The sequence below is a fragment of the Nicotiana tomentosiformis genome, chromosome 4, assembly GCF_000390325.3.
Source record: "Nicotiana tomentosiformis chromosome 4, ASM39032v3, whole genome shotgun sequence".
Classification (NCBI taxonomy): domain Eukaryota; kingdom Viridiplantae; phylum Streptophyta; class Magnoliopsida; order Solanales; family Solanaceae; genus Nicotiana; species Nicotiana tomentosiformis.
Window position 1 is genome coordinate 39,605,445 of NC_090815.1, and position 26,840 is coordinate 39,632,284.

General features: G+C 37.7%; 1 long non-coding RNA gene across 1 annotated transcript; it reads left to right on the forward strand.

Annotated features, from left to right (window-relative positions):
- LOC138910623 (uncharacterized) lies at positions 1–24,915 on the forward strand. Its single transcript, XR_011415754.1, has 2 exons — positions 1–209; positions 24,725–24,915. It is a non-coding gene; the product is annotated as an uncharacterized lncRNA (long non-coding RNA).
- The last annotated feature ends 1,925 nt before the right edge of the window (positions 24,916–26,840 follow it).

Here is a 26,840-nt window from a genome sequence, read left to right on the forward strand (position 1 = left end):
GTTGAGAATTGGGGAAAAGGAAAGATGGGAATAGGAAAAGTGGAACTGAGGCGTATAGAGAATAAGGTAAATAGGCAAGTGACATTTTCAAAGAGGAAAGGTGGTTTAGTGAAGAAAGCTCATGAAATCTCAGTGCTTTGTGATGCAGAGGTGGCTTTGATTATTTTCTCTCACAAAGGGAAGCTCTTTGACTACTCTTCTGATTCTTGGTATGCATTATAATTTAATCCTCCATTGTTATCTTGTTTGAGTTCTCCTTTAAGAAATGGTGTCGAATAGGGTTTCTTCTTGCATGATTCGGTCCGAGACATGTCGAAACGCTTGTGTGATTTTGTGGTCTTTAACATGCTACTTAGAAACACATCCATCTTCGATTTCATCATTTTTATGAGTATATTTGTTGCTTGTAGTAGTGGCTCTTGCTGTTAGTTTTTCGTTTTCGTTTGTTGTTGAATATTACTACCGATAAAAGAACTATACTACGTTATTTTGGATCTGACCATCTTTACTCTGCTAAGTGTCTCTGCTTGGAAAGGAATAAAAGAACAACGAATTAAGTAAAATCTGTTACTTTTCCAAGAGTCTCTCGGAACGAATTGATCCTTAGTTCAAAGGATTTCTCATTTCTAACAGAGGATCTTGTAGCTATATTGTATGTTAAATTGGCATTTCCACGCTCATGAATCCTACAAATTTTGGGGAAGATTTTGAGGTCTTGTTATTCATATATTTTAAATGATACACTTTCCTTTTTAGTCCATTGCAAATAGATTATAGATTTCTATATTTGGAAATAATTTTATTTTAAACTTTTTATTTTACCTACTTTATCCTTAATGTGAAACTTTTATAGTCACACAAATGTCATGACCATACAAAGCTTTTGCCCCTTAAGCTTTTAGGACCACATATTTCGAAACTATTCTTCTTTTTTTCCCCTTAAACTTTGTTCCAAGTCAAACTACATCATCTAAATTAAAACGGAGTATATATATATATATATATATATGTGTGTATGTGTGTGTGTGTACAATTTTGAACGCCGTTTTATTCCCCTCTTTCCAGTTTATGCGAAACATATCATATTCAATCGTTTTTGTTACATTTCCAAGGGTACGGAAACTTAATGAAAGCTGTGAGACAACCTAATCACAAGAGAACAGTTTATATTCCCATCCATCTTTTTCTTTTTCTTTAGAATTTCCTCAGAATTATTAAATATACTTTGCTACACTGGTTTATAGAGGTTAGAGGTAGGAATTTGTTAGTATCTTCTGTCTATATTATTTGTCGTTTTTTGATAAATTGAAAATGTTGTAATATATGCAATACATAAAAAAAATTGAAGTCACTCTTTTACAAAACTACTCTTATTGCTCCAATTAGTGGGTGAATTTATTAAGTGGGACGTTTCAGAAATAAATAAACGATAATTTACAATTTCTCTTAGTTATTACTCCCTCCGTTCTAATTTATGTGAACCTGTTTGACTGGGCATGAAGTTTAAGAAAAAATAAGACTTTTGGAATTTGTGGTCTTAAACAATTCAAAAAGGGCCCAGAGTATTTATGTGGTTATAAAAGCTTCTCATTAAGGGTAGAATTGTAAGCTTAAGCAAAATTATTTTCAAATTTAGAAAGGGGTCATTCTTTTTGGAACGGACCAAAAAGAAAATAGATTCACATAAACTGAAACGGAGATAGTACATATATTTGTTAAAATGTGTGTAAACACTTAGTGTTTTATTTTTGCTAAAATTTGACCTCTCATTATAAGTTAAGTATTACACATATATTTGCATTTTTTTTTCTCAAGAAATCTTTATAGAGGAAAACCAATTTTCTGAAAAAGCATTTTCAAAATCCATGGTCACCTGGCCAACATGGCACATATTGATGTCCATTTCGTAGCGGAAATAGGTTTAGTTGGACAGCAGTTTGTAACTAGAGAAAAGAGATCAATTGAATTGTATTTAGCGGAAATTTTGAAGAGTCGATAAAATATAAATTTGAAAAGCAAGGGGCTGCGATAGCCAGCTTCTTCCCGAAAAGATAGTATCGAAATATTGTCCATCAAATTTTTACGACCAATAATCCATGCATAGATGGGTTACCTAAACAAAGACATTTGATTAGGAATTCTTTTATGTTATTGAAAATTATTGGAGCCTTTCTCTTTTGGCTATAAGAGATATATTACACAAATAATATATGTGCTTTATCTATATCAAAAAATAAACTTTGGATGTATGATGTATGTACAATATGTGTATAATCATGTATTATTTATGTATACTGATTAGAAAAATCAAAAAATGAATCTAATGGCTATTTGTGTAAAGACCCCTTAAATAGACGGGTTCAATAGAATCTAGTAACTTTGGCCAAATCCTGCATATGTGTTAAAAATTCACTAAATATAACTAGCACTTGAGATCTTTTATCTTAGAATCCAGAAACCATAAAATTCAATTCTAAAAACCACCTCTAATTATATGAGACAAGTCTAACTTATTCAAGCTATCCAGCGGCAACCTACAATCCACAACCTGCAAAATTATTGGAGTTACTTGATCAATACAACGTACGTTTGGGCTAAAGGGGGTAAGATAAGATGTTTCAATAATATCAATCTAAGTTGCTCGGACTCTTCACTTTCGATGGCATACTCGTATCGACATGATATGTGTATGGTGTAGGTATGGAATTCGTACTAGATATGGTCAACTGATTTTGGGTACTTTTAGAAAAATCGACAGAGAAATTTCGACGGATATAATGACTTCTGAAATCAAAACAAAAGTTAGGATGAAATTAAAGAAAATAGAATACCTTGTATACAGAAACTTTTATGTCACTCATTTTCCTTTTATCTCCTTTCCCTCTTAGATTAATATTTTATCCTTCTCGGAATACATTATAAGTTTTTCACATAATGTCTCATAATTTAGATATACTTTTATAACTCTATTTTTAGATATTTGAATTATTTTTAACCGAATCCCTGCACTCGTGCCTGAATCCGTATCCCAGAATCTTATAATTTTGATCATGAAGGATCTAACCTCTAGATCCGCACCCGTATCATATACCCGCACCCGAGTCCAAGCAACTTAGATATCAACTTGCTCACAAAATGCATCTGTTTGAGGAATGCAGGAAGTATTTTTCTACGGTATCCTTTGTATACGGTCGAAATAGATTTCGGCCTTCCTACGTTCGATCGAGTTAGAGTGTTAAAAAGTCGGAATGAGATTTTGGGAGCGAGCTCCGAAGTCGGTACTAATGAGCCTCGAGCCCGAAGGTCGCTCGAGGAGTCGGCTCGATAACCCTATCGAGCCCGTGATCGAATCGATCCGCAAGGTACTACTTCGAGGATGGAAATGCGCGACGCCCATCTCGAAGGTTGAACTCGAGCCAAGACCGAAGGGCCCGACCCAGTAACGAGTTCGAGCTAGTATCGAGCTCACAGACAAGAGCCGTTGCAACCGCACCAAGAGAGAGAATCTTGGCGGGAATCAAGGAAGAGACAAGTCATCATGGGCCTTCCACTATATGTTTTATTTTATTATTTTTTGTAATGACCCTATTCTATAAAAGAGAAAATCCTTGTAAGCTAATGGTAGAGACAAAAAATCACTTCTCAGATTGAAAGATATCACTTTATGTTTGCTTTACTTTATTTCATTCATTCTTATTACCCACTATTTGCATTTTCATAGTCAAGAATATACATATTTCTATTTCTCTACACGATTTATATCGAATTGTATTGCATATCCTTAGAACCATACAAAATCTAACGTTACCCGATTTTTCTGGTAAACATTTTAGCGACCACCGTGGGGCTAAAGGTAACAGTGATCGTTTGATATAAATTTAAAGTGCACGCCAGTTTGTAACTTCAAATCAGCAATGGCTTCACCTATCGACCACGAAGCAAGCCTTCAAGGTGAAACCAACAACTTGGCACCCGGAGCCGGAAGGCCAATTAACGATAGCACCGAGGCTCGAATCGAAATACCCGAAACTCGAGTCGAAATACCATTGGATGTCAATTCACAAATAGCTTTGGAGGTGAATCAACGTTCCGAACTGGAAAGAAGCATTCAAGGTGGTACTCGATCCGTAGCCCCAGACACCCAAAACGTGGGGGAAATCGGGGCCAGCCTACGTATGATCTTCGAAATGCTACAAGCCCAACAAGTAGTGATAGCTCAGTTACAGAGCCAAACTCACGCAAAAAGCATAGGCTTTGAAAACAGTTTTTTCGAAATAGATACACGCACTTTAGCCCACCTTATGACGCCGCATGGATTCACATAGTTCCCCTACAAGCAACACGCACATAAGTCCCACCTTATACCGCCGCATGTGCGACAATAACACATCACAATAACAATTCGTACCACAAGTGCCCATATATCACAACTTGCCAACAATCAACAATATCAATGTTTTCACAACAATAGCCCATGGCTCCGCCACAACGTGTACAAGAATATCAACAATAACAATGAATGTAAAATTCTTAACAAGAAAGAAGTCTCAACAATTATCAACATTGCTTCAAAATGATACGACTTTCACAACTTCAACACCAATAACTCAACAATGAGAAAGATAACATGTAACTACGAACTACATACAATTAACTCACAATGGAAAGAATAACATGACTGCAAATGAGAATAATTGTAATGAAAGAGGTAACTAGTAACAATGACTTCAAATAATGATAATTAATAATGAAAGAGATAACACATACAATAACTTCAAGTAATGATAATCAACAATAGAAGAGATTGCATATATCAAATAAAGAATCGACAAGTTCAACTAAAGCATGGGAACAATTTATCAAGTACGATATAGAATAAGTGTTAAACAAATCGATTAAGGCATGTAAGGATAGACTAATACAAATAAGAATAGATTGACTATGGGAATTTAGAACATGATATGGAATTTCAATTAAAGCATGAAAGTAGTCTAAGTAGCCTAAACCGGTCAAATACCACATATAACCCGTGTATCCACTAGTCACCTTGCGTACACGGCTTTCACATAGCACAAATGAATCAAACAATACCAATCCTAAGGGGTAGTTCTCCCACGCAAAGTTAGGCAAGATACTTACCTCAACTAGGCCAATGCAACCCTCGAAAATAGTTTTTCCTCTAAAATTTACCTTCACACGGCTCAAGTCAAACTAAAATTTACTTAATATCATCAAACAATGATAGGAAAATCAATTACAATAGATATAGTTAAGATCTTTATACTTTTCCCAAAAAGTCAATAAAAATCAACCCGAGGCTTGCCCGGTCAAAACCCGGGTCCAATGGTATATTCCGACTACCCATGACCCCACGAGTTAATATATGTGATTAGTTTCAAAATCCGAGTCCAAATCGACTCTCAAGACTCAATTTCTTATTTTTCAAAAACTTCACAAAATTTCACAAATTTTCACATTTATTCACATGATTTTAATATTAAAATCTAAGATATGTTGCTGGAAAATGATTTGAAATATGAGAGAATGTTTTCAAAAATCCTGTCTCCCAACAATTTTACCAGCTGCAGCTGTCGCATTTGCGACACAGGGTTCGCATTTGCAAACACTTTGGGCTCACATTTGCGAACCCTGACAGCCTCATGCATCATCGCAATTGCGAGAAAAGGCTTCGCAATTGCGAACTGGCCATCATCACAAAAGCGAACATTTGTTCGCATTTGCGAACCAAGCAAAAATCCTGCTGACTTCGCAAATGCGAAGGGGAAGTCGCAATTGCGACATTTTCCCCCCTACCGTCACCTTCAAAGTTGCGAGGCCGGTGCTCGCAATTGTGATTACTGAGCACCAACACACCAGTAGTTCATTTTTCAGTTCAAAACCATTTCGATAGATGTACTAAACTCATCTGAGCCCTCAGGATTCAAAACCAAACATCCACACAAGTCTAAAAACATCATACGAACTCGCTCGTGCGATCAAAACACAAAAATAACATCTAAAACTACGAATTGAACATTAAAACGCATGAATTTCAAAGTAAAGTTCAAGAGTTTCTAAAATTACAACTAAACGTCCGAATCCTATCAAATCAACTCCAAACAACACCAAATTTTGCACACAAGTTCTAAATTTCATAATGGACCTATTCCAATTCCCAAAATTAAATTTCGAGCTCTATAGCTAAAAGTCAACCTACAGTCAAACTTATCAACTTCAAATCTCTAAATTTCGGTAAATCAATACAAATCAACCTACGGACTTTTCAAATCAATTCCGGGCATATGCCCAAGCCCGAAATCACTATTTGAAGCTATCGGAGCCATCAACACACAGTTCCGGGGTTGTTTTGACAAAAATCAAAGTTGGTCAATATTTCTAATTTAAACTTTTAAGTCAAGAATTAAAGGGTCCAAATTAATCCGAAAGCTTTCCGGAATGAAACTAACTAACCCCATAAGTCAAAAAATATAAATACACATATGTGAAGAATAAAAAGGGATAACATGGTGCAATTACACAAAATGACCGATCGGGTGTTATATTCTCCCTCTCTTAAAACAAACGTTCGTCCTCGAACGTGCATAAGGACATACCTGAAGTGGTGAATAGATGAGGATAATGACTTCGCATATCGTGCTCGGTCTCCCAGGTCGCCTTCTCGACCAGATGACCTCTCCATTGAACCTTTACTGAAGCAATGCTCTTTGATCTTAACTGTTAGTCTTGTCGGTCCAAGATAGCCACCGGCTCCTCAATATAAGTGAAATCCTCGTCCAATTAGACTGTGCTGAAGTCTAGAACATGAGACAGATCACCATAATACTTCTTTAGCATAGATACATGGAACACCCGATAACCCGCAGATAAACTAGGTGGCAATGCAAGCTTGTAAGCCACATCACCAATCCTTTCAAGGATCTCAAAAGGTTCGATATACCTAGGGCTCAACTTGCGCTTCTTCCCGAACCTCATCACACCCTTCATGGGTGAAATCCGAAGCAAGATTCGCTCTCTAACCATGAGTGCAACATCGTGAACCTTCCAATTCGCATAACTCTTCTGTCTAGATTGGGCTGTACGAAGCCGATCCTAGATCATCTTGACCTTCTCCAAGGCATCTCAAACCAGATCTGTGCCTAATAACTTAGCCTCTCTCGGCTCAAACCACCTAACTGGAGAACGACATCATCTCCCATATAGGGCCTCGTAAGGATCCATCTGAATACTCGATTGGTAGTTATTATTGTAGGCAAACTCTGCAAGAAACAAGAACTGATCCCAAGAACCCCCAAAATCCATAACACAGGCACGAAGCATATCCTCTAATATCTGAATGGTGCACTCGGACTGTCCGTCGGTCTGGGGGTGAAATGTTGTACTCAACTCAACCTGTGTGCCTAGCTCACGTTGTACAGCTCTCTAGAAACACGATGTGAACTGTGTACCCCGTTCAGAGATGATGGATACCGGCACACCATGAAGTCGGACAATCACGCAGATATAAATCTGAGCCAGTTGCTCTGAATAATAGGTAGTCACTACCGGAATGAAATAAGCTGACTTGGTCAACCTGTCCACAATCACCCATACCGTGTCAAATTTCTTCTGAGTCTGTGGGAGCCCAACAATGAAATCCATGATGACACGCTCCTAGTTCCACTCGGAAATCTCAAGTCGCTGAAGTAAACTACCTGGTCGTTGATGCTCATACTTCACCTGCAGACAATTTAGGCACCAAGCTACATACTCCACTATGTCTTTCTTCCTTCTCCTCCACCAATAGTGCTACCTCAAATCCCAAAACATCTTAGCAGCACCCGGATGAATGGGGTACCGAAAACTATGGGCCTTCTGAAAAATCAACTTATGCAACCCGTCCACATTGGGCACACATAACCGTCCCTGCATCCGCAACACACTGCCATCTCTAATAGTAACCTCCTTGGCTTTGCCATGCTGAACTGTGTCCTTGAGGATAAGCAAATGGGGGTTATCATTCTAACGCTCTCTGATACGATCATATAGAGAAGACCGAGAAACCACGAAAGCAAGAACTCGACTGGGCTCCGAAACATCCAATCTAATAAACTTGTTGGCTAAGGCCTGAACATCCAATGCTAACGGCCTCTCCGCTGCCGGTAGATATGCTAAACTACCCAAAATTCCCGCCTTTCGACTCAAGGCATCGGCCACCACATTGGTCTTTCCGGGATGATATAGAATGGTGATATCATAGTCCTTGAGAAACTCTAACTATCTCCACTTCCACAAGTTAAGATCCTTCTAATTGAACAGTTGTTGTAGACTCCGATAGTCGGTAAAGACCTCATAAGAGACACCGTACAAATAATGCCGCCAGATCTTCAATGCATGAATAATAGCTGCCAATTCCAAGTCATGGACCGGATAATTCTTCTCATGAGTCTTTAACTGTCGAGATGCGTAGGCAATCACCCTACCGTCTTGTATCAACACCGTGCTAAGACCAACACGTGACACATTACAATATACAGTATAAGATCCTGAGCTTGTAGGCAACACAAAAATTAGGCTGTAGTCAAAGCAGTCTTGAGCTTTTGAAAGCTCGCCTCACACTGCTCGGACCATCTGAAAGGACCACCCTTCTGGGTCAATCTGATTATAAGTGCAGCTATAGATGAGAAACTCTCTACGAAACGATGATAATACCCAACCAAACCAAGAGAACTCCGGATCTCAGTAGCTGAAAAAGGTCTGGGCCAACTCTGCACTGCATCAATCTTCTTCGGATCTACCTTGATCCTCTCACTCGACACCACATGACCCAAAAACGCCACCTATTCAAAGCAGAATTCACACTTTGAGAATTTTGCATACAACTTCTTCTCTCTCAAGGTCTTGAGCAAGATCCTCAAGTGCTGCTCATGATCTTCCCAGCTGCGGGAGAACACCAGGATGTCGTCAATAAACATAACGATGAATGAATCAAGATAAAGCTGGAATAAAGTGTTCATCAAGTGCATAAATGCTGCTAGGGCGTTGGGCAGCCCAAATGACATCACAAGGAACTCGTAGTGATCATACCGAGTCCTAAAGGTAATATTTGAAATATCCAGATCCTGAATCTTCAGTTGAGGATAACTTGACTACAAATCAATCTTTGAGAACACTCTGGCACCCTGTAGCTGATCAAACAATTCATCAATGCACGACAATGGATACCTATTCTTCATTGTAACCTTGTTCAACTACCGATAATCAATACACATGCATATAGAACCATCCTTCTTGCTCACAAACAAGACCGAAGCACCCCAAGGAGACACACTAAGCTGAAGGAAACCCTTATCAAGCAACTCTTGAAACTGCTCCTTTAACTCCTTCAACTCCGCTAGGGCCATACGATATGGTGGAATATAAATGGGCTGAGTGCCCGGCAACAAGTCAATACCGAAATTGATATCCCTATCGGGCGGAATGCCCGGAAGATCCGCTGGCAATACATCTGGGAAGTCTCTCACTACCGGAACTGACTCAAGGGTAGGAGTATCAATACTGACATCTCTCACAAAGGCTAGATAAGCATCACACCCCTTCTCAACCATCCGCTGAGCCTTTAGAAATGAAACAACCCTGCTAGGAACATAATTCAATACACCACTCCACTCTAACCGTGGTAAACCTGGCATAGCCAGCGTCACAGTCTTGACGTAACAATCTAGAATAACATGATAAGGCGACAACCAGTCCATACCCAAGATAACATCAAAGTCTACCATACTAAGCAACAATAGATCAACTCTGGTCTCAAAACCACCAATAATAACCAAACAAAATCGATACACATAGTTTACAACAATAGAATCTCCCACATGTATGGACACATAAATAGGAGAACTCAAAGAATCACGATATATAAATATATATATATATAAATACGGAGCAAAGTAAGATGACACATACGAATAAGTGCATTCCGAATCAAATAAGACTGATGCATCTCTATGGAAAACCAGAACCATATCTGTAATGACTGAGTCTGAAGCAACTACCTCTGTCCTACTCGGAAAGTCATAGAATCTGGCCTGACCATCCCTTCTAGGGCAACCTCTACCCGACCGTCCCCCATCCCTTGCTAACTTTGCGGGTGGAGCGACAACTGGGGCAGCAATCATGGCCTGAGAAGTCTGTGGACCTGATTGAATCCATGGAGCCTGAGTAGTCTGTGGAGGTGCACCCTTCCTGAGTCTGGGGAAGTCTCTAACCATATGACGGGTATCACCACACTCAAAGCAAGCTCTCGGTGGGCGTGGCTACTGGGACTGGCTCGGTCCTGGTCGGCTGGACAGACCGCTGAAGGCACCCCATGCAGGAGGTGCACTAGAAAATGGTTGAGCAAAGAGTGCAACCTAAGATTTCGGAATAACCGGAGCACCACTAGAAGCTAGAAGTGCTGAATGAACTGGACAACTCACATAGACTCTACCATGACAGGGTGTAGCTGTAGCATGGCCACTAGTAAATCCTCTAGTATCTCGAGGCCTCTTGTCCTCCCTGTCCTCTATCTCACGGCCCCGCATACCCTCCAACCTCCGTGCAATCTCTACCACCTTCTGATATGGGGTATCTGTCTCCAAATCTCAGGCCATACTAAATCTAATACCATAGTTGAGCCCTTCGATAAATCGACGAACTCGCTTTCTAATTGTAGAAACTAAGGCAGGTGCATGCCTGGACAAATCACTGAATCAGACAGCATACTCCGACACTATCATAGTACCCTGGCACAGCTGCTCAAACTCCACGCCCCATGCATCCCTAAGGGTCTGAGGAACAAACTCTCTCAAGAACAACTCTAAGAACCGAGTCTATGTGAGTGAAGTTGCATCGGCTGGGCTACCCTTCTCGTACACCCGCCACCACTGATACGCTGCTCCCGACAACTGAAATGTATTAAAAGCAACCCCATTCGTATCCATAATACCCATGGTGCGGATAATACAGTGTCACCCCTTTAGAAAACCATGTGCATCCTTTGAAGACAAACCATTAAAAGTAGGGGGTGATACTTCTTGAATCTCTCAAGTCTAAGCTGCTCCTCCTCAGATGTTGTTGCCCTAACCGCGCGCTGAACTGGAACATATGGCTGTACCGGTATAACCTCTGGGACCTGATCAACATGGACCTATTACTTTGGGGTACGGGCTGCGGGAGTCTGAGCTCCTTCCCCAGCCTGAGATGTGGTTGGTGCAAGTGGGATCAACCCTGCCTGAGCTAGAGTGCCAAATATGCTCAAGAACAATGTGAGGGTCTCCTGAAGTGCAGGGGTGGGAACAAGCCCCTCGGGTGCCTGCTCCCTAACTGGAGCTACTGGTTGCTCCTTTATCACAGCTCAGGCAGGTGTTCTAGCTGCACCACATACCCCTACATAGCCTCTGCCCCGGCCCCGACCTCTCGCGGCTCTAGCAGGGGGTGCGGGTGTATGATCGTCGAATCCAGCAGTGCGTGTCCTCACCATCTGTGAGACAATAGAAAGACAAAAATTCAAAATTCGAAGTCAACAAATTCACACGATAAGGAATCAAGGAAGTGAAGTTTTCCTAACAGTTTCGTAGCCTCTCAAAGATAAGTACAGACGTCTCTGGATCGATCCGCAAGACTCTACTAAACCTGCTTATGACTCGTACCAACTTGTCACGACCCCAAATTTTCTTCTGTAGGATATTGTGATGGCACCTAGTCTCTACGACTAGGTAAGCCTAACATTTAATAATTACTTGATGGAATAATTAACAAACTACTAAAAGAAGGCTGAATAACTGATATAAACTTTCGAAAACAGGATCAACAACATTACACTCCCCAAGACCGGTGGAACTGAGTCATAAGTTCTATAGAATAAAAACTAGAATATCTACTACATCACTGTCTGAAAGAAAATACAACAGGAAGTAAAGATAGGAGAGGTGACTCTGAGGCCTGCGGACGTAGAGCAGGTATACCTTGAAGTCCCCAAAGGCAGCTACTCAAATCAACTCTAGCGTCCGGCACGGGCAGACATACCTGGATCTGCACAAAAAGATATGCAGAGCGTAGTATGAGTACTGATATAAAACAAGATAATAGCATGGACTAACACCGCAATTTGTAAGCACGGGAATAACATAAATAAATCAATTAAAGAGAACTACAATGATCATATACGGACAATAACTGACAAAACAAGGAAGAATAAAACAACAAGAATCAAAACAAGGTACCACCTCGTGTATAATAATAATCACCACCGAGGTACCTCCTCGTGTATTGATATCAAGAATCACAACCGAGGTACCGTCTCGTACTCACAATTCACAATCTTAATCACAATATTTCCTTATACCACCACGTGGGCCTTACATTTGAAATATGTTTTGAAAACAGTTTTCTCGAAATAGCTATATGCACTTTAGCCCACCTTATGATGCCGCATGTCTTCACGTAGTTCCCATACAAGCAACATACACATAAGTCCTACCTTATACCACCGCATGAATATTAACCACAAGCCTTATACCGCCGCATGCGCGTCAATAACACATCACAATAATAACTCGCACAAGTACCCGTATATCACGACTTACCAACAATCAACAATATCAATGTTTCCACAACAATTACCCATGGCTCCGCTACAATGTGTACAAGAATATCAACAATAACAATAAATGTGAAATTCTTAACAAGAAAGATGTCTCAACAATTATCAACTTTGCTTCAAAATGATACGGCTTTCACAACTTTAACACCAATAACTCAACAATGAGAAAGATAGCGTGTAACTACGAACCATATACAATTAACTCACTATGGAAGGAATAACATGACTTCAAATGAGAATAATAGCAATGAAAGAGATAACTAGTAACAATGACTTCAAATAATGATAATTAACAATGAAAAAGATAACACATACAATGACTTCAAGTAATGATAACCAACAATGGAAGAGATGACATGTATCAAATAAAGAAGCAACAAGTTCAACTAAAGCATGGGAGCAAGTTATCAAGTAGGATGTAGAACAAGTGTTAAACAAATCGATTAAGGCATTCAAGGATATACTAATACAAATAAGAATAGATTGACTATGAGAATTTAGAACATGATATGGCATTTCAATTAAAGCATAGAAGTAGTCTAAATAGCCTAAACCGGTCAAATACCACATACAACCCGTATACCCACTCGTCACCTTGCGTACACCACTTTCACATAGCACAAATGAATCAATCAATACCAATCCTAAGGGTTAGTTCCCCAAACAAAGTTAGGTAAGATACTTACCTTAACTAAGCCAATTCAACCCTCAAAAATAGCTTTTCCCCTAAATTTTCCCTCCACACGGCTCAAATCTAAGTAAAATTGACTTAATATCATCAAACAATGCTAGAGAAATCAATTACAATAGATAAAGTTAAGATCATTACACTTTTCCCAAAAAGTCAACAAAAGTCAAACTGGGGCTCGCCTGGTCAAAACCTGAGTCCAATAGTAGATTCCGACTGCCCATGACCCCACGAGTTCATATATGTGATTAGTTTCAAAATTTGAATCCAAATCGACTCTCGAAACTCAATTTCTTATTTTTCAAAAACTTGACAAAGTTTCACAAATTTTCACTTTGATTCACATGATTTTGATTTTAAAAAATAAGATATATTGATGGAATATGATTAGAAATAAGATTAGAATCACTTACCCGAAGTTTGTAGGTAAAAATCCCTTCTCCAAATCGCCTTCTACCGAGTCTAGGGTTCAAAAATGAGAGAATATTTTCAAAAATCCCATCTCCCAGCCCTTTTACCAGCTGCAGATGTCGCATTTGCGACACATGCGAACCCTCGTAATTGCGGATCAGGCCTCGCATTTGCGAACCCTGACAACCTCATGCATCATCGCAATCGCGAGAAAAGGCTTTGCAATTGCGAACAGGCCATCATCGCAAAAGCGAACATTTGTTCGCAATTGCGAACCAAGCAAAAATCCTGTTGACTTCGCAAATGCAAAGGGGAAGTTGCAATTGCAACGTGTGCCCCCCTACTGTCACCTTCGAAATTGCGAGGCTGGTGCTCGCAATTGCGATAACTGAGCACAAACACACCAACAGTTCATTTTTCAGTTCAAAACCATTCTGATATATGTTCGAAACTCATCCGAGCCCTCGGGACTCCAAATCAAATATCCACAAAAGTTTAAAAATATCATACAAACACGTTCGCGCGATCAAAGCACAAAAATAACATCTAAAACTACGAATTGAATACTAAAACGCATGAATTTCTAAGTAAAGTTCAAGAATTTCTAAAATTACAACTAAACGTCTGAATCCTATCAAATCAACTCCAAACGACACCAAATTTTGCAGACAAGTTCTAAATACCATAAAGACCTATTGCAAGTCCCAAAATTAAATCCCGAGCTCGATAGCTAAAAGTCAACCTACAGTCAAACTTTCGACTTCAAATCGCTAAATTTCGGGAAATCAACACAAATCAACCTACGGACTTCCAAAATCAATTTTGGGCATACGCCCAAGTCTGAAATCACTATATGAAGCTATCGAAACCATCAAAATACAGCTCCTAGGTTATTTTCACAAAAGTCAAAGTTTGGTCAATATTTCTAATTTAAACTTCTAAGTCAAGAGTCAAAGGGTCCAAATCTACCCTAAAGCTTCCCGGAATACTAACCAACCCCGCAAGTCATAAAATCATAAACACATATGTATGAAACATCAAAAGGGGTAACATGGTGTAATAACACAAAACGATCGATTGAGTCGTTACAAGAAAATAAGGAACTAGAACATCATAGTTATGCTAATAATCAAATTAACATTTAAAAGTATAAAACTACAAATATTAAGAGAAAGGGAGAAAAACTCAATAATATTTTGCTCCCAAATTGTTCTGACAACATTTCTCCTTCACCTAGGTCGAACTCCCTCTAAAAACCTGAGTTTAAGGATTATTTATATATGTAGAAAAATTTCTAGACGAGTTTAATCAAGTCCAAGCAAATCGAGAAAAAGTTAGCTTCCGCGGGATAATGGGTGCGCCGCACGGACGGTAACACTAGATTTGGGTGCTATAATGGATGTTGGCCATTGGGGATAGCATAAAATTGAGTGCTACAGTGGATGTCCGGCACTGGGTATAGCACTGAAATTGGGTGCTATGGCTAGTGCGGTGCACTGATTGCTCCATTGCTTTATATTTTCTCCACTCTTCTTCCAATCATTGCTATACAAGTAAATAATACAATTAAGCTCAAAACTTCACAATGCACTCTAATTATTACTATTATTACACTAAAAAGTCAATTATTGTCATATTATATGTATTGTTAGCCAAATATCATGACCTCTTAGATACGATACCAAATCTATTAAGATTCTTAACCTGAACAAAAATAAAAAGTATGACTTAGAGATGTCTCGTGTATAAGAGAGATCCCAATATATAAATATATATAGTTACCTTATACTATTTTTATTCTATTACTATGTATAAGTAACTACAAAAAAAAATAGTTTTGTTATATATGGTCCTTTTATATACTTATATGCCATTTGTCTAGTTAAAAATGTCCTTTATCATCTATAGGAAGCATCTGAAATGCATGAAAGAAGGAAACTTCTTCAAGAGCGGAGGCTAGGTTTGGCAAGACAATCAACCGCCTGGCTAGCTTCCCTAAAGTAATAAAATATATGAAAAGTTGCTTGGGTTAGGTACAGTTACTGACTTGGGCTTCAAAGTGTTGTTAGATCTTTCTCTCAGCATGTTCATAACTATCAGCGCGTACAGCTCCCCTAGAAATAGTGTATCTACATGAAGAATACATTAGCTTACTCCATATTTGACTACAAGAGCCCTGGCTACATTGTTACTACTACATTGCATATGGACTAAGAAAGTAAAAAATCAGTTCTCTATTCTCATCTTCAATCACTCTCTCAATACTAGTTTTGTTTCGACCCCAAAATCTCACCTTAGGAATCGTGATGACACCTAATCTATAAGACTTGTTACACCTAACACATGATGAGAATTAAGCAGGAATAACGACTAAGATACTAATTTAAACTGATAAATACCATAATAAAATCAAAGCAGAACCAAAAACATACAATCCCAAAACCAGTGGTACATAGTCATAAGCTCTAAGGAAGTACACTAGGAATCTCTAAATACAATATTATTTTGATATGAAGATAAACAGTAGTAATGACAATAGCAGAAGGTGACTCTGAGGCCTGCAAGCGTCAAGCAGGTATATCTTGAAGTCTCTAAAGCGTCTAAATCAACTCACTAGCGTCTGACACGGGCAAAAGTACCTGAATCTGCACAAAATATGCAGAAGCGTAGCATGAGTAGACCACAGTAGTACCTAGTAAGTATCGAGTCTAACCTCGGTGGAGTAGTGACGAGGTCAGGTCAAGACACCTACTAGACATAGAAACCTGAACAAAATATTAATACGATCTAATAACGGAAAGTAAAAGCAATACACGGCAACAAAGCAGATTATCAATAAAAGGTTAACAACGGAAGTAAAAGCAATAGAACGACAACAAAGAGTGAACATATGATAAAAATAACAAATGCATAAATACAGTCTAATTACAAGTGAAATAAATTAAGAAAAATCATTAACCATTCAAATTAACAAGTCGTTCCAACATAGGATGTACAACAAGAATCACACTGAGGTATCGCACCTCATGTTCACATTTCAAAGGTCACAATCACAATCTTCCTTATACCACCGCGTGAGCCTTGCATTTATTTTTAAAAATAATTTCCTGAAATAGATTCACGCTCTTTATCCCTCTTATATCGCCTGTGTGGCTTATAGTAATTTTCCTTACTAGCAACACGCGTATAAATCCCACCTCATCTTGCCACATGCGCATCAATATCACCACACTTATACCGCCGCATGCGCATCACATTGCAACACAATAATCAACTCATACCACACGTGCTCATATGCCACAATATTGCCAAATAAGAATATCAATATCACCACAACACATAGCCCACGGCTCAACCACAATGTATACAAGAATCTCAATAACAACAAAATAAACGAAAAATAACTCAACAATGGAAGGTATTCCATAAACAACAACTTCAATTAAAACATGTTAATAGCTCTCAATAACTACAACTTCAATAAACTCAACAATGAAAATATTTTCATTAAATGTCAACTTCAATCCAAATGCATAACATAAGCTCAACAATAAAACAGATAGCATGTAATATCAACTACGACTAAATGCATGAGAATAACTCAAAAATTAAAGAGATAGAATATAATAACAACTACGACTAAATGCATGTAAGAATAACCTCGACAATAAAAAAATAGAACATGTAATAACAATTGCAATTAAAGCATATAAGAATAAAGTTGACAACAAAATATAGAACAAACAATAACAACTTCAATTAAATGCTTATAAGTAACCTAAGAGTCTAAACTGGTTAATTTCACATATAAGCCCGTGTACATACTCATCAACTCATGTACACGTCTTCCACATAATTTAAATAGTACAATTAAACCCAAATCCTAAGGGGTAGTTCTCCAACACAAAGTTAGGCAAGATACTTAATTACCTCAACTAGGCCACATCAACACTCAAAAATGGCTTTTTCCGTAGAATTCGCCTCTGCGTGGCTCAAATCTAACAAAAATGACTTAATATCATCAAACAATGCAAGAGAAACTAAATTCGATTAATAAAGCTAAGATCTTTACACAATTTCTCAAAAGTCAACAAAAGTCAACCTCATGCTCGCTAGGTCAAAACTCGAGTCCAAGGGTAGATCTCGATTATCAATAATTTCACGAGTCCATATATGTGTTTTATTTTCAAATCCGAGTCCAATTCAACTCTCAAATCTCAAATTTAAACTTTTTCAAAACATAGCCAAAATTTATCTTCCAATTCCATGGATTAGAGGTTAAATACAAATAATCATGTAATATAATTGAAAATTGATCAAAATCACTTACCCAATAGTTGTATGGTAAAATCCCTCCTCAAAATCGCCTCATACCGAGCCTATGGTTCAAAAATATGAAAATGAGACTAAGTGCTATTTTTCTAGCCCTTTTGTTCAGGTGCAGGAGTCGCAATTGCGACCCTGGGTTCGCAATTGTGAACCCTCGCAAATACGAACAATAACTGCAAATGCAACACCTGACAGTCCAGGGAAATGTTGCAAATGCGACACTAATTTCGCATTTGCGAAGTTTGTCCCTTCCGCAAATGCGACCAAATGGTCGCAAATGCCATATTACGCAGCCCCAGCCTTTCTTTGCAATTGCGAATAAGGTACTTAATTACCTCAACTAGGCCACATCAACACTCAAAAATGGCTTTTTCCTTAAAATTCTCCTCTACATGGCTCAAATCTAACAAAAAATGACTTAATATCATCAAATAATGCAAGAAAAACTAAATTCGATTAACAAAGCTAAGATCTTTACATAATTTCTCAAAAGTAAACAACCTCAGGCCCACTCGATCAAAACTTGAGTCCAAGGGTAGATCTCAACTATCCGTAATTTCACGAGTCCATATATGTGTTTTGTTTTCAAATCCGAGTCCAATTCGACTCTCAAATCTCAAATTTTAACTTTTTCAAAACATAGCCAAAATTTCTCTTCAAATTTTATGGATTAGAGGTTAAATACAAATAATCATGTAATATAATTGAAAATTAATCAAAATCACTTACCCAATAGTTGTATGGTAAAATCCCTCCTCAAAATTGCCTCCTACTGAGACTAGGGTTCAAAAATATGAAAATGAGACTAAGTCACGTTTTTTCAGACTTTTTGTTTAGGTGCAGAAGTCGCAACTGTGACCCTGGGTTCGCAATTGTGAACCCTCACAAATACGAACAATAACTGCAAATGCAGCGCCTGACATCCTAGGGAAATATTGCAAATGCGACACTGATTTCACATTTGCGAAGTTTGTCCCTTCCGCAAATGCGACCAAATGTTCGCAAATGCCACCTTATGCAGCCCAAGCCTTTCTTCGTAATTGCGAATAAGGTATCGCCAATGCGATAGATGAGCCCTCCCTGCTTACTTTGCAATTGTGATGCTGGTACTCGCAATTGCGATAACTGAAGCACCAGCACACCAGCAACCTAAAAATGAGTTCAAACCAATCCGAAACACATCTGAAACTCACCCGAGCACTCGGGGCTCCACACCAAACATCCACACACCTCTAAAAAGATCATACAAACTCGCTCGCATGATCAAAACTCCAAACTAATATTCGGAACCACGAATCGGACATCAAAATGCATGAAATTAAAAAGGAAACTCAAGAATCTCTAGAATCACAACCAAGCGTTTGAATCCTTTCAAACCAACTCGGAATAACACCAAATTTTGCAGACAAGTTCACAATATAAAAACGGACCTATTCTAAGTCCCAAAATCAAATTCCAAACCCGATAGCCATGATATCAACCTACGGTCAATCCTAAGGAATTTCTAAACCTTCAAATTGCCAACTTTCGGCAAAATAAGTTAAATTAACTGAGGGACCTCCGAATTCAATTTCGGGCATACGCCCAAGTCCAAAACCATAATACGAACCTATCGGAGCTATCAAAATACCATTTCGGAATCGTTTTCACAAAAGTCAAACCTAGGTCAATATTTCCAACTTAAATTTCTAAACCAAGAACCAAAGGGTCTAACTCATTCTAAAACTTCCTCGAAACAAAATCAGCCATCCCCGCAAATTATAAAATCACAAATACACATACGGATAGCTTTAAAAGGGAAAACGGGGCTCAAATACACAAAACGACCGATCGGGTCGTTACAAGTTTCTCTTGTTTCTCTCATGAACTATGATTTTAAACCATAAACCTACAATTGAGAAAATTTAACAATTGAACTACTAGTTGAACTCTCATTCAAAATCTAATCATCTATTTGGTCTTATTAGATTACGAATAACCCGAAAATGTATTTGATATGAGGATTTGATTCCGTTGACCAATGGTTGACTTTAATTTTGACCAAAGTTTAAATTTAGGAAAATGAGTCTAATGGATTGGTTTAACATACTTTTGCATGGATCTGGGTCATTTGAAGGTGATAAGATTCGGGAAAGCTATTTGGGAGCAGTGAGATTATCTTAGGTCGAGGTAAGTGATGATTTTGGCCTCTTTAACTCTTTTTGCAAGGGTAAGCGCATTAGGTATATGTTACGTATATGAGAGTCACTGTGTTTGTGAGATGACAAGCATATACGTGAGAAGTGAGATATAAATTGGGTGGTATATGACGGTGAATGTGCACATATTGTATATGCTAGTACAATATTATACATATATTGTATATATTTGTATAAAGTTATAAATTATAGGTATGTTGTGATACATGAGTAGTTCGAGTATTCATAGACATTTTATATGTTAGTTCAGTTATTGACCATGTTATGATACATGACTTGCGCTACCAGTGGGCATGTTGTGACATATGACTCAGAATTTATTTATCGAGCATTTTGGTGTTCCATGTCTCAGGAGTCAGGGATGAGCATGATGTCACTTCACTGCTCGGGTGCATGTGTAAGGGATTCTCCCTCATGAGTCACTGACCATAGCGGACTCAAGTTTATTGCATGTTTACATATTATACATTTTTGCATCTTACATATGGCTGTGTGTTTTATATATATGTGGCATTATTTTTTATATAGCATGAGTCTTGCGACAATCATTAGGTGATGGTCTATAGACTTACTGGTTATAGATTCATATCCAAGTAGCAACAAACCACGCGACTATTTGTAATCCAGTTGATGACATTTCAGCAGTGAGCCAATAAATCTAGTTTTGTGGTCATTAAGAGTCAAACTCTTAGATGCTCTTGACTTTGTGCATATGCTTAAAGCTATTCAGCGTGTGATGTACTTGAGAACGAATTTTCAGCTGTGGATTAGATTATTACTTTGTGTTTATTGGATTATTTATCAATGTTAGTTTTACTAATATTAAGATTTAAATAGTGGAGGTATTGGTAAAGGAGGTGGGACCTATTTAAATAAAAAAGGAATAAAGAAAAGAAAGAGAAAATGTAACGACCCGACTTGTCGTTTTGTGAATTGGTGTCCCGTTCAACAAATTAAGCCACCGAGCAGTTTCGTAATATGTATTATAATGTACGCGTGCGGTCGAGTTTGGTTTTCGAAAGATTCGGAATTAAAATGAAAGAACAATTCTTACTTTTGAATCTTAAATGAAAAGAGTTGATTGGAGTTTTGACTTTTAAGCAAACTATTCCGGAATAGAATTTTGATGATTCCAATAACTTCGTATGGTGATTTCGGAGATTCCACTAGCTACGTATGGTGATTTCGGACTTAGACGTATGTTCGGAATTGGATTCAAAAGTCCGTAGGTCAATTCGACACATTTTGGCGAAAGTTGAAAAATGAAAGATTTTTAGAAAGTTTGACCGGGAGTTGACTTTATTGATATCGGGGTCGAAATTCGATTTCAAAAATTGAAACATGTCCATTATGTCATTTATGACTCGTGTGCAAAATTTGAAGGCATTCCGCATTGATTTGATACGTTTCGACGCAAATTATAGAAGTTGAAAGTTTTGAAAACTCATAATTCGATTCGAGGCGCGATTCGTAATTTCAACGTTGTTTGACGTGGTTTGAAGCCTCGACTAAGTTTGTGTTGTATTTTGGGACTTGTTAGTATACTTGGTTGGGTTCCCATGGGCCTCAGATGAGTTTTGGATGGGTTTTTTGAAGCGTTTAGTGTTTTGTCATTGATTTGAGCATAAGTATGGAATGATTCAAAGGTCCATTTTTAGTTCTAGAGATCAAAATTCTATTTCGAGACTTTCGGGAGTTTGATAATGAATTATAGGAATTATCTGGAATGTTTGGTCTAATTTCATCAAGTGGCGATTGGGTTTTTAGCGCGAAACATGAGTTAATTGTTTAACGAGTGAAGTTGGTATCACATTGAGAAAATGAGCTCTAAATTGAGTTTCGATTGAACGACTAGGTTTGTATTATTATTTGTGACTCATAAGAACAAGAATCTCGAATTCTAAGTTCGTATGTTGGAGTTAGAGCCTTTTTAGTGAAAAATAAATTGGTGGTATAAACAATTCTAGTGCGCACCTTTTGCGACCTGATTTGGCACTTTTAGCGATGGCAATTGGACTTTTAGTGACCAGATTAGTGTTTTTATTGGGAAGAAACTTAAGGACCAAAAATGGTCATTTTCTTCATTTCGTTTTGGATTTTTGGAGCACGGTTCTTCGGCGATTTTGAGGATTTCTTGAAGACTTCAACTTGGGTAAGTATCCTATGTCCGAAAGTGATTATATATCATAAATCCATGGCTATATTCATCATTTAATTCGGATTTAAATGGAAAAAATTGGGAATTTTGCAAAATCTTTCCAAAAACAAAAATTTAAGATTTAGAGGTCGAGTTGTTATCGGTATTTGATAAAATTGGTATAGTTGAACTCGTATCGGAATGAGTGTTCAGATTTCGTAAAAATTCTATCGGGTTTCGAGAGGCGAGTCCCGCGTTGACTTTCAGTTGATTTTTTAATGTGAAATTTTAAGTCGACGTTATATTATCCGGAATTATTTTCGGTGAATTTTAATAAAGTTATACGATTAATTTGGATAGATTTGAGCTGTCCGGAGGTCAATTCAAGCAAGAATACTATTTTGGAATATCGACCTAGCTTCAAAAAGTTAAGTATCTTGCCTAACCTTGAGTGGAGGAATTACCCCTTAGGCATTGAGTCTTATGTGGAAATTGTGTGATTGAAAGCCATGTACGCGAGGTGACGAGTACGTACTTGGTTTATATGTGTAAATTATACCGGTTAAAATTTGTAGACACTCTTATGTATTAAATTGAAAAATTATTAGAACTTATTAAATCCTTTATTTGCCATGCCTCATTCCTTGCTTTCCGAGGTTATTTTTATATGATAATTTGGTGTGATTGCCACTTTGATTTTTATGTGAAATGCCGTGGTTGGTTGGGTTGACATTTCTTGGAAAAAAATTCATTATGGATTCCTTATCTACAAATAATTAATTAAATAAGTTTAAAATGAGGCATTAATATATATTTATCAAATATTTGGATTAAAGAAAGCGTTGTCCTATACTGAGTTACTTTTCCATCTCTGTTGTTGTTGTTGAGGTTTTATATACGTTGTGTCGAGCCTTGGGCTATTTCCTATGAAATTTATTGATTTTGTTGTATCTTTGGAATTGGTTGTAGCCATTGGGCAATTTGTGATAAGAATTGATTGTGTTGTGTTGTTGTGATAATATTCCGTATAAATTGTTGGGTGATTTGCGTTATTCTTATGAGGACATAATGGTGGAGTTTTACTGTTGATAATATGCAGACAGAAGGGTGGCATATCACTGTTGTTATATGTGTTGGGGTATTGTCTGGGAGGAGAGATAAGGGAGGCTAGTATAAGGAGAGATAAGGGTGGCTATAGTAGAGATAAGGGTGGCTATAGTAGAGATAAGGGTGGCTATATGAGCGATAAGGGTGACTATTAATATTGTCAGGGAGGAGGGATAAGGGTGGCTATTATTATGGAGTGATACGGGTGGCTATAGGAGAGATAAGGGTGGCGATTATCAGGGATGGTACGTGATGATGTGGGATTATTGTGTTGGCGATTTTTATGTGATGTTGTGATTTTTCTTGTGTTTATTTTTATCTCTTGTGCAACTTGTCTTGTTGTTTCGGTAAACTTGATAATAGTCCGATTCATGTTTAAATTGTGAGCCTGTGGCTATTGCCGGGCGGTTTATATTATTGGCACGTGAACTATCCGTGCAGATGTGGTATGAAATATGAGCACGAATTGCCGGAAAAATATGATGATTTTATTATTGGCACGTGAGTTGTCCGTGCGGTTATGAAAGAAATACGGGCACGAGGTGCCGGGAAAATATGATGATTTTATTATTGGCACGTAAGTTGTCCGTGCGGTTGTGATAGAAATATGGGCACGAGGTGCCGTAGAAATATGAAAGTGGGCTGAGACCCGTATTTTTTATGATTATGAAATGAGGTATCACATGGTGACTTTTACTTAAAAGGAATTATATTCGAAAGATTTTACTTGAAAGGAATTATATTCGAAAGATTTTATTTGAACGAATTATATTCGAAAGATATTTATTTGAAAGAATTATATTCGAAAGATATTTATTTGAAAGAATTATATTCGTAAGATATTTATTTGAAGGAAGTATATTCGAGATATATTTAGTTGAAAGGATTACATTCTAAAGATTTTTATTTGAAAAACTTATAGATAAAAGATGTATATTTTGAAGGACTTGATTAATTGGTTGTACTTATATTCATTATTCATTTGAGCAATATTTATGGTGTTCTTGCTGCCTTGTTGTTTATATCACTAGTTGATTATTGTTGCTATCACTGCTATTTGTTTTCTATTATTTTTGTATGTTATATTGCATAGGTTATTAGACTAGTGAGTGTCTTGACTGTACCTCGTCACTACTCCACTTAGGTTAGTCTTGATACTTACTAGGTACCGACTGTGGTGTACTCATACTACCCTTCTGCATATTTTTGTGCAGAGCCAGGTACTGGAGATATTGGACTCGAGCAGAGTTAGTGTGTTGATCGCAAGGATTCAAGGTAGAACTGCTTGGTCGTTGCAGTCCCTTGGAGTCTTCCCATTTTATTGTACTGTTAATTATTATTCGAACAATATTGTATATTTGATCCTTGAGATCATTTTATGTATTCAGTTAGAGTTCGTGATTCAGTATTACCAGTCTTGAGAGGTTGTTATAATTATTTCCGTTGTTGGTTTCTACTATCTATATAAAAAAAAAAAGGCTTGAATTGTTATTAAAATCGGCTTACCTAGTCTTAGACACTAAGTGACATCACGATGCTTGTGGTGAGATTTTGGGTCGTGACAGAAAATGATTTAGAAAAGGAAAAGCAAAAGGACTGCAAGTTGAAATTAAAGGTCAAGCATTGTAGGCGGATAAGGAATGCAATGTCAAGCAATTATGGGCGCCTGTGAGCAATTTGCATTTTGCAATTGCAAAAGTCAAATTTGATTGGCTGAATTGGACGAATCCTTCCCTTATATATAGAGTCATTTAGTTTCATCTCAAATACACCAAAAATAAGAGAGAAGTATTAAAGCTATGAGAGTAATCCACAGACTATTTTATAGTCTGTGAGAAAATAGAGTGGGAGTAATATTGTGGTGAGATATTTAAAACAAAGAATCTTATTTCTTTTGAGTCGTAATAGTCTTTTGACATTACAAAGTTGTAATATTTTAAGTGGTATTATATTTCTTCTCTCGGGTGTTGTATTTTACCCCGTTAAAAGATTTGGTATCATTGTTACTCTCTTATGTCATTATTATTTATCGTGGATATTATTCCTGGGCGGGATATTATTTTTCCCCAACAATGTGCTATTAGAGCCATGGCGAATAACGGTCCTCTATCTTTTCAGTATCCCCGTCTCACAAAAGATAATTATGAGAAATGGTGTCTACGTATGAAAGCCATTCTTGGATCCCAGTATGTGTGGAAAATTGTAGATAGAGGGTATGCAAAACCCTATAATGAGGAAACTCTTCCTCAAAATGAGAAAAAGGTCTTAGAAAAGACAAGGAAGAAGGATCAACAAGCCCTCACACTCATCCACCAATGTTTGGATGATGCTATGTTTGAGAAGGTGGCAGATGCTACTACCTCAAAGGAAGCTTGGGAGATTTTACAAAATTCTCTTCAAGGAGTTCACAAGGTGAAGAAGGTAAAACTTCAAACTCTAAGGGCTGATTTTGAAGTTTTATAAATGAAAGAATCCGAATGCATTTCGGATTATTGTTCAAAAGTGAAGGTTGTTGTAAATCAATTGAGAAGATACAGGGAGGACATAGAAGATGTCCGTGTGATAGAAAAGATCCTTCGTACTTAACACCTAAATTCAATTTTGTGGTGTGTGCTATTGATGATGGAGCAATTGGAGGGTTCTTTACAGGCCCACGAAGAAAAGATCAAAGGGAGACAAGAAGTATGGCTGGAGCAACTTCTTAAAACTCAGGCATCCTTTAAGGACCATGGAGGTAAAAAGAGCTATCGAGGAAACGGACAAGGATGAGGACGTGGTGATCATGGAAGAGGAAACGGTAACAACTTCAACAATGAAGTTAAAATCTACCAAACATTCATAGGTCATGGTCGTGGACAAAGATGAGGAAGATGACGTGGCTACTACCAAGAAAATAATGGAAAAAGGTATGACAAATCAAAAATTGAGTATTATAATTATCATAAAGTTGGCCATTACTCTTGGGAATGTCGTAGCAATGTTGAAGAAAAACCTAACCTTGTTGACGACAAGAAAGAAGAAGATGTGTTAACGTTGTTGCTGACACTCAAGGAAGAAGACATGAATGATTGTAGCTCGTGGTATTTGGACAATGGAGCAAGCAATAATGTGTGGATGCAAAGAGAAGTTTATGGAGATCAATAAAACGGTGAGAGGTAATGTGTCCTTTGGAGATACCTCAAAGATTCAAATCAAAAGGATATGTACGATTCTGATCTCCTGTAAAGATGGTAGTCACAAGCTAATTCAATATGTTTATTATGTACCAAAATTAAAAAGTAATATTTTGAGTTTGGGCCAACTTCTTGAAAAAGAATATGACATCCACAT